Source organism: Capsicum annuum, chromosome 6 (genome assembly GCF_002878395.1).
Source record: "Capsicum annuum cultivar UCD-10X-F1 chromosome 6, UCD10Xv1.1, whole genome shotgun sequence".
In the NCBI taxonomy this organism is placed as follows: Eukaryota; Viridiplantae; Streptophyta; class Magnoliopsida; order Solanales; family Solanaceae; genus Capsicum; species Capsicum annuum.
In genome coordinates, this window is record NC_061116.1 from 75,259,738 (window position 1) to 75,270,050 (window position 10,313).

Consider the following 10,313-nt stretch of genomic DNA (forward strand, 5'->3'; position numbering starts at 1 on the left):
CTTAAACTGTTAATTGGGTCTCCTAACAGATGCTTTATTAGGATTTCTAGGTATGACATCATCTTTACCATAATCCCATCTTTCTCTTCCCTTTCATATTTTTCATCTTGCTTTAGAAAATATGAGGAGGGAAACCCTACGGCCATCTTAACATCCTTTATGTCCCAACCCTTAGACAAAATTGCCACTTGATCCAAAACTTTTGAAATAACCCATATGGAGAATTAATGAATGATCCAATGGATATATTATCTGCTATATCCTTATTTTATGGATCCAAAGCCCTATTAAATATTTGGAGAAGCATCTTCTCTGGCATCTCATGGTTAGGGAAAATTGTGAGCATTTCCTTGAATCTTTCCCATGCTTCAAACTAAGGTTCTTCATTTAGTTGATGGAAATTAACAATCTCATCCTGCAATATCAACATCTTCGAAGTTAGGAAGTAGTGACTTAAGAAGGCTTCCGTAAGACTTATCTATGAGGTGATGGACCTGGTGGGTATAGATCTTAGCCATAGCACCGCCTTTCCCTTAAGAGATAAAGAGAAAAGACATAATTGGATGGACTCTTACGATATGTGAGCAATATTAAAAGAAATATAAATTTCCACAAGTCCCTTCAAGTGTGCATTTGTGTTCTCATAGGATTGACCCCCGAAAAGTCCCTTTGAATGGAGTAATTGAATTATTTTACTTGTGACAAAAAAACTCCATGCTCCTCAGTGGGCAGAATATGAATGGCACTTTCATGACCTTTGGTGACAAGGCACCCTGAGCCATCTTGACTTATGATTTTATGGAAAGAACAATGCTTACCTAATCAAAAATACAAAAAAAAAATAAAGAAAGTAAATCACACCAACCCAGGTATACCTAAGTAAAAATCATATTGCACAAGTGAAATTTATTTTTTCTCCCCGGCAATGGTGCCAATTTGATAATGCTCAACTTACTCTCATTCTCAAGGGGTAAGGAGTTCATTATCAATATCCCAACTCATGTTAGGGTCAAATCCACAAGGAGTGAAATGCAACTTTCAAGTCCTATAGATACTCTAATTACTTAAAGGATACCAGGAATGCAAATGAAAACAACTTTTAAAGTAAAATGGGGGGGGTTTGGGTTGTAGTTTATTTATAACAATCTTATTTGAAACAACAAACTAGTATAGAAATTTTGATTTAAAATCTAGTGTGGATGTGATATTGGGATTATTCCTACCTAAAAGTAATGATCACGTGGATTAATAATGGCTTAGCATAACTCTTAGTTATTAAGTGAGAGATAGGTTAGGTTGAAGGTCTTTGTGGTTAGTATTTCAATCAAAACCAAAAAGATGTCACCCCGTGGATCATTCGAGAACCTAATAAGAGTGTCATTTATAATCACCAAAACCTCAACCAAATATCCCTATTTCTAGAAAAATGCCTATGATATGACTTATACACCATTTACACTTATGTCTACCATTGTAAAAGGTAAAAAACCACATATTCAATTGTCTATTATTTCTTTTTCCCCTATAACTCACATTTAAGGATGTTATGGGCTCTCATATGTTCACCTTAATCCCTCTTTCAAGGATGATGAAATGTTTTTAGAGTTTGGGGTTTTCACCCATCAAACCCATTTGGATATTTGGGGTTTTAACCCAAAAATTCTGACTAGTAAACTCAAGAAATAGTGGAATCAATACTTAACAACTAAAATATCATGCAAATGCATCAAAACTCATACACCATTACACTTTAGTTAAATATAATCTCAAGACAAGAGAAATTAGCTACTCACTAAATAAAGAGGAAAAATGTTACCAAATAATTCATCCATGGCATCCATAATAATATAGAGTAAAGATAATCTTCACTTCCATAATTCAATTTGACCAACTTCTCCTTGGAATAACAAGTACAATAAAGATGGAAATAGATTTTTCCCTAAATTCTAGGCTTTCAACAATGTCCATTTTTTTAATCTAATCTATTTCATAATATCCATAGGGAAAAGAATTTTTTACGTATTCTATAGAAATTTGAATCAGTTGTTACATTTGACCGAAATGCCCTTGCTTATTAATCCCGCTTGGCTGTGATCCAGTTATTGCCACCGCAGTCATATCAATACAGTCATGACTGAGTAAACTTCTTGACTGGACATGATCGTGGTCCTCATACCATGACTGTGGTAACTGAGGTTGTGTCTACTCCAGGTCTCCAGCTGCACTCCTTTGCTTCTATTTGGCCCCTGCTTAACTCAAATCTATATTTTTTCATCTCATCAACTCTGTGCCTACAAAATATGGATATTAGTGATATTAATCATGATTATTTCTCCTTTATTCCTTAAAAACATGGTAGTGTACATAAATAATGAGTGTAAATGAGTGGTAGATTCACCACTCATCATGCTTCTCAAAAGTAAAAAATAGTAGTTTAACGGTTCGTTGAGCTTTTGTTGGCGTCAAGATAGGCTAGGTTTATCCCTTGTTAGATTGAGCTATCTCGTAGTATTCCTATGATATTATGTTAGATTTGGGATGTATTTTAGATATTGTATTAATAAAATGCAAGACTTGGATTAGTTGTCCTATTTAGGTTAAATTAACATTGTAGAGTTGAAATACTTAGCTTGTTCCCCTATCCCTTAAGATAATTGGACTTCATAACACATATTTAAAATGAGAATGCCTTAGATTTCTCAAGATTGAGTAAAATGATTTATACACCTATGCTTAGGGTAAGATTGGCCTTATCCCCTTCATTAGGAAAGTTTTCTTAGTTACTATATTGGCTTAGTTGCTATGTTGAGAAGAACCTTTACCTTAGGAATAATTGTGGCTTGCTATAAATCTAAGAGTGGATTTAGATACTGTTGACTAGTCTGGGGTAGAATTTGACTTAAAATATATTTTGGGAATTTAAAAGTGGGCTTTTTAACCCACCTTAATCCAATATAAATGATTAGTTCTCTTGAAACCCTTGTATGCTTAGTAGTTGCCTAGAGATTTCCCCTTTAAGGCCATATTGAGGGACCTTGGTACATGTTGGTTTTAATGAATGACGTTGGAAATAACTCCTCATGATTATGTCATATGTATGATTTATTAGGTAAGCTTATGACAAGCTATTAGTTATGTTATTATTATTGCCATTGATTGGACTACCGCATATACTATGGAATGAGCCCTTAACTATGATATTCTCCAAGCCATAGATTATATAAGTGACGATGCTATAAATAAGCTATATATTATGAAATGGATTAGATATTGCTCTAGATATAGATAAACTATTTTTTATGCTAATGATAAGCCATTGGATATACTATTCATAAGTCATTGCTCATGATATTGCTTATTATTATGATCATGCTAAACATTTATGCTAGTGGTAATGTTAGAAAGCACCGTTATAGATGACGTTAGCAATTGTGTTATTATTTGTTCTAGAAGAGATAATTATTTATTATATAGGCATGCTAATTAATTATACTAAAAATCTTGATTTTTGACAATTTTGGTACTTACGAAATTGATTAAATAGCTGATTAAATCCCAAAATATAATGTTGATGTTGATTATACCCAGCAAGGTCAAGGGATATGTAAGACCCCATAAAATTCTAAAGCTTAATTCAGTCCTTTAAGCTTGTCACGGGGTCCCAGACTTTGAAAATTCTAGCTGGGTTCCTAGACTTAGCCTATTATTGGCCTTCAAAAGTTGGCAATATCATTTATCCACCTTAACTTCCTTTAATGGTCCATATTTTTATAAGGTCATGATTAGGAAGGTCAATAGGTGTTCCCAGATAATTTTTGGATTTTTCAAAACACGTTTAGATTATGTTCAGAGTCCCAAAATAGTGGACCAAAGTGATCATGGCATTCCGCATCGCCAATCACGTTGGCCAACATATGTGTAGGCTTCCAGAGCCAAAACTTCTGAGGCTCGATGTGATCATGGCACAATGCATCGAGTATTACATCACAGTTATCAATGCGCTGCGTCGTTTGTAGCATCAGCACCCAATTTTTAGTCATTAAATGTCCGCTTTTTAAGGGCAAAAGGGTAAACTTCCAATCCTTAGATAAACCTAATAACACATGATTCAACCATATGTCACCCAAAATATAGAGTTTCCCTCATGTTTCTCTTAAGAACAAGTCAAGGTTTTAAATTAAGGATACAAATTCAATACTCAAATTCAAAATTCTCTCTGTCAATCTTTGTAAAATCAAAAACTAAGGTATGCCAAGTGTTGATTTATGGATTCCTTTCATCCATGAAGTTCAAGAACCCTCTTTAAAATTATAAAACATTATATTTATGTTGTGGGTTGTTTGTAGTGATGTTTATCTTATTGTATGTTTCCCAAGTTGGAATCTTTATGTGTTTGCATGAAACTATGTTAGCATGCACGATGAAATCCATGAATTGAGTTCTTTATGATTGTAATTTGATGATTTCACCTATTCCCTAAGTAGTGCATGTAGGGTGTTTGAAAAAATGGCTAGGAGGATAGAAAATAGGTATTATAGCTCAATTATGACTCAAATAATAAATGTATGTTTTACCCTTATGACCAAGACTGACCTTTATGATATTGTGTGCATTATGAGTGTTTGATGGAATGTTCATAAGATTAGGTTGATGAAAGTAGGACATGTCTATATGCAATGCCATCCATGTACAATATTATGACAACCATGTGTTTCATGAAATCCCAAATTTATTGTCTTATGAATTGTTGATATTAGTTATATGTTCACGAAGGGTCAATTCTTGTCAGTTCATGTTATCGAGTCTTGGGGGTTCTTGTACATAAGAATTTAGCTGTATACCTAGAGCCAGTGTCATTTTTGACAATACTCTTATTCAAGCCATGATCATTAGAATACAGTCAGTTACATGACTTAGGAAAACTCAGTAATCTCAGTCAGTTATCCAATTTCAGTAGTATTCTGTCAGTCAATAGAATTTAGTGAACTCTGTTCAAATCATTTAGTTTAAATCAGTTCAATGTCTCTTCAGTTGGGAGTAGGATTCGACACCGAGTGAACCCAGGGATGGGGACTCACCTGTTAGTAGAAGAGGGTGTGATCCTTAGAAATAATCCTTGTATTCCAGAACTATGTAGCCAGCATAGGTTGAGATGCACCCTATGAGTTTAGGAATTATACACTTCATTTGAGTTTTTCCAACTAGAAGGGGTTAACGGAAGAGCTCTCTGTCAGATAGGGTTTACTCATAACTTATCTTTACCCGTGGCATAGTACTAACACCCTTCTAAATGGGGTTATAGGTTGGAACCCACCAGTTTATTTTTGGGTCATGTTGTTAGATGATTACCTCCCACAGTCTCAGTTTTGAATCAAGTCTCAATAATAGAACTCAGTTCAGTTCTACAGTTTTAGGACTGTCAGATACATTCGCTTAGTTTAGTATAGAACACAGCTAATTCTATCGAAATTAGGACTGTCAGACATAGTCACCTAGTTAATAGTATATTAGTTATACAAAATTGATGTTACTAGTATTCAAATTTCAGGACTGTCAGATATAGCCTATCAGACCAGTTCTTCATAATCAGAACCATTAGAAATAGTCATTCCTTTATCAGTAATATGACATCAGTTCCTCAGTACTCAATAGACTTAATCTTTCATTATCCCAGTATTAGTATCCAGATATTAGTAAATCCACGTTATCAAAATTCATGATTCAGTATTATCACGATCTCAAATACATTTATGTATTCATGTATGTATTCTCACGTTCATGTTATTCGGTAATTTAGTATTGTTCATTCATATGAACCATTGCACTCAGCCTACCTCACTTGCATACTAGTATATTTAATTGTACTGATGTATTTATGCTATGGTGTTTTATACGACAGATTCAGAAGCATACGCTCCAGAGTATCAGTAGCATTCCAGTTTTGGCAATCAGAGTTAGCAGTGAGTCCTCATTATTTAAGGATGTTATTATTTGATTATTTCATTCTTTCAGTACTTAGTTTATTTTAGCAGAGGGGTTAGTTGGGGGATTATCCCATCAACTCCTTATTTAGACAGTTCAGTTTTAGAGGCTTTCAGACTATATCATGTTCAGACAGTTATTTCAGTTGTTTTGGTATTGTTTTATTATATTTTTATTTATGTATTAGTATTGAACCTTATGGCCTTTTAGTTAATGTTTTTACATTTATGATATTACTATTATTATTCAGGGCTCATTTACAGATATCAGTCAAGGGTTAGCTTATTTTCCTTTGGGATTATGAGCACCGTGTTGTGTTCCGGGTACCAAATTCAGGGTGTTAAAACTTGGGATTAGATCCTAAGGTTCAACAATATCCTAGGAAGTCTGAAATGCCATATTTAGTAGATTCTTGTATATGGTTGTGTTGTGCACCACAGTTGTATACTGGAGGCTATGAGATGTTTTAGGAATAGTTTCCCTTCTTTCAGTATTCATGTTGTGCGAGTGAGCATGATCTCTAATCAAACTCTCAGTTTTATGCCTTCTTCTCTTTCATTTATAGAATATTCCTCCCAAAAGGGCTAATGAAAGAGAAACAGGGAATTAATCATCACCTTAGCCCATCTAGGCGGATCCTCTTGATGAGCACATCTCTCATGAAGAATTTAGAACTGCATTCTCTACTCTAGCCAATTCAGTCACAACTCTAGAATAACTGGCCAACTGTTGTTCCAGCTAAACCTGTGGCCAATTATGCTACAGCAAGGATTCAGGACTTCACCCAAATGAATCCTCTCCTATTCTCTAATTCTAAGTCTGAAGAGGATCAACTAGAGTTCCTCGACCAGGTTTACAAAGTCACAAATATTATGGGAGTGATTACCAGTGAGAGTGTACAGCTAGCCGCCTATCAGCTACAAGATGTAGCCCATATGTGGTTTAAGTTGTTGAGGGTACAAAGGGGTGCAGATACAGAGCCCATAGAATGGGAAAAGTTTGCTATGGCTTTCTTAGGTAGATTCTTTCCCCTAGAGTAGAAAGAAGCCAAACTATTAAAATTCATCAACTTCATATAAGGTAACATGAGTGTAAAAGAATACTCCCTCTAGTTTACTCTGTTAGCGGAGTAAGCTCCTCATGTAGTAGCAGACAGTAGATCTAAAATGAATAAGTTTGTATTTGCGATATTAGATAGAGTAGTTAAGAAGTGCAGTACTGTGATATTGATTAAGAAGAGGGACATATCTAGGCTTATAGTCCATGCTCAACATATTGAGGAGCAAAAACTTAAGAAAAAGAAGAGGGAAAATAAGAGGGACAGAACTGGTACTTATAGTTTTCCTTAGTCAGGGTCGCAGGGTGGTAATTGCTCTCAACATAGACAGAAGTTTGTAGCCCGAGTTCCATCTTCAACTAGTGTACCAATACAAAGGTTCAAAAATAACCGTAGAGATGGAGCACCAGGCTCCAAAAGCCAGGGTAGTGAGAGTAGGGTTTTTACTCATCTGCTTTGTCAAAGGTGTGGTAAGAATTATAAGGGTATATGTAGAGTCGGTAGTGATGTCTGTTTCAGATATGGAGAGATAGGTCACAAGGTCTGAGATTGTCCTAGGCCCAACCCTAGAAGTAAGCATAGTCATCCTTCAACTCATTCTAGTTCCCTAAATTAGTAGGGTGCCAATTCCAGTGCTATCAGTGGGTACCACCAAAATAGACTCTATGTACTTCAGTCCCAAGAGGATTAGGAATATCCTCCTGATGTAGCCACTGGTATGTTACAGATCCTATATTTATATGTTCACGTTTCTTCAGATTCAGGAGATTCTTTTTTCTTTTGTAACTCTTTGCATAGCAGCCAATTTTAAGGTCAAACCAAATATTAATCGGACATTTTTCCAGTCCCCCTCCATGAGTTAGTCAAACACAGCCCGACAGGTATAGAGGAGTTGTCCAGTTATGAAATCTCTGAAAGTCAAGGCTTCAAGTTCCAATAAAAATACCAGTATGTATAGGAAATCCATAAGGGAAGATGATATTCCTAACCCATTCCTATCACAGTGTAAAGTTTTTTACTTTAACCATCACGATACTTACACATGCTTTCTTTAAGTCCCACAAATACAACTTATATCCATTCAATTTTCATAGAATAGTTTGTATGTTATGGATCATGTTCCATGAATTCAGTAATTCTAAACCCAGTTCATGCAGCTCATGAATCATGCACTCATGTCATGGTTTATAGTATGCTTAGCCTACACTATTCATGACTTCACTCCTAGTGTTCGGTCAAACTCAGATTATGCCACATATACCCTTAGTTTAGGTTCCTCGGTGAATCTGTAGTGTTAATGTTCCATCCAACAGGCCTCAGTTACAGTGTCAGTTTTGTAATCAGTATTTAGTAAATGACTCAGATGTCCTACAGAACCATGGCTTTCAGCTATTAGTTACTTAGCAATTAGAATTTCGTACTCTCGTTCTATTCTAACCCTCAGTTATAGAAAAACTACATTCATTCTCAGTTACAGTCATAGTTATGGCTGTAGTCTCAATTACCATCTTAGCTACATCTCAGTCGTAGTCCTAATCCAGTAGTTACATCAGAAACTCAGTCCAGTTTCAAGATTACCCAACCATATAATATGGCAATCAGTTACTCAATTATTAGTATTGTAGTACCTCAGTTTACCTAATATTTTCAAATCATGATTAGATGCTTGGTCTTGCATTCCTAAGGTAATATAGTTTTCGCTAATTCATGCTCAGTTACCTCATGTTACTTAGTCAGTCATTTCCTCCTATGTATAATACCCTATAGTCTCAGTCCATCTCTCTAGACTAAGAACAGTTCAGTCTTACACGCCCTATATTCTGATATAAGTTATTCAGTTAATCAGATAAAGTTAGAATATATCTATGCATTCGTGCTCAGCACCTATGTAGATCTTTTTAGTAGCCTCAGTTGTAGTGTATAACGTCTAATCACTTTTTTTATCTTCAGATACCGAATATCTAGCCATGATTTAGTTTGTAGGTGCCTTGTGCATCACTTAGTTTTCCTCAGTATCTAAGCAAAAATAGTATTCTTCGAGGGACCCAGTGTCCCAAGGGGGAGATACGAGATAATTCCCCGAACTCTCATGACATAAAATATGCCATTATGTCTTCTCATACTGAATCCAGTTTGGAGTAAGGGGTGACCCTCAAACTCCGACCTCAGCCATAAGCAGCGTATTTAAGGTACTCAGTTTATATTATAATATCCAGCTCATGTATCATGTTCCAGAGTCATTTACATTCACGTGTTTCCGTTCGTGCATGTCTAGTTATTAATTTCAAGCTCATTAGTATTTTAATTTTAAGGAAACAGTCTCCCTTGAACTTATCCAGTTTCATGCTTAGATTTCCATGATAAACTTGGTATCAATTACCATTGGATATTTAGTCATGCATTCATGAACCAGTTAACCATGCATCAGATATGCTTTTTCAGCATGATACATTAGTTTATCAGTCATGGAATCATGTTCCAGTTGTTCATGTTCAGTATGTACGTCAATTTATCTTTTCTACCCTCTCAGATAGTATCATTCGACGATGAATGTTCTTAAGGGGGAGATATTGTATGACCCCACAAAATCCTAAAGCTTAATTCAGTCCTTTAAGCTTGTCAAAGGGTCCCAGACTTAGAAAATTCTAGCTAGGTTCCCAGACTAAGCCTATTATTGGCCTTCAAAAGTTGGTAATCTTATTTTGCCACCTTAACGTCCTTTAATGGTCTGTATTTTTACTATTTCATGATCAGAAAGGTCAATAGGTATTCCCAGACAAGTTTTAGATTTTTCAGAACATGTTTAGATCATGTTAAAAGTTCCAAAATAGTAGACCAACGTGATCATGGCGCGCTACATCGCCAATCGCTCTGGTCAACATTTGTTCAGGCTGCTAGAGACAAAACTTCTGAGGCTCAACATGATTTTGGAGCAACACATCGAGTATTGCATCATTGCTATCAGTACGTCGTGTCACTTGTAGCATCGGTACCCAGTTTTAGTCATTAAATTTTTGCATTTTTAAGGGCAAACGGGTCAATTTCTCATCCTTAGGTAAGCCTAATAACACGTGATTCAGCTATATTTCAAATGCCAGAATCTCAATATCAATATTGGTAAAATTAAGAACTAAGGTATGTCAAGTGTTGATTTATGGATTTCTTTCATCCATGAAGTCCAAGAACCCGCTTTCAAATTATAAAACATGATATTTATGTTGTGGGTTGTTTGAAGCCAAGTTTATTTTGTTCTATGATTCCCAAGTTTGAATCT

The 10,313-nt window shown here is 35.4% G+C and overlaps 1 non-coding gene across 1 annotated transcript; it reads left to right on the forward strand.

The window, feature by feature from the left end:
- Nucleotides 1–317: 317 nt before the first annotated feature.
- LOC124899792 lies at nucleotides 318–424 on the forward strand. Its single transcript, XR_007057356.1, has one exon. It is a non-coding gene; the product is annotated as a small nucleolar RNA R71 (small nucleolar RNA).
- The last annotated feature ends 9,889 nt before the right edge of the window (nucleotides 425–10,313 follow it).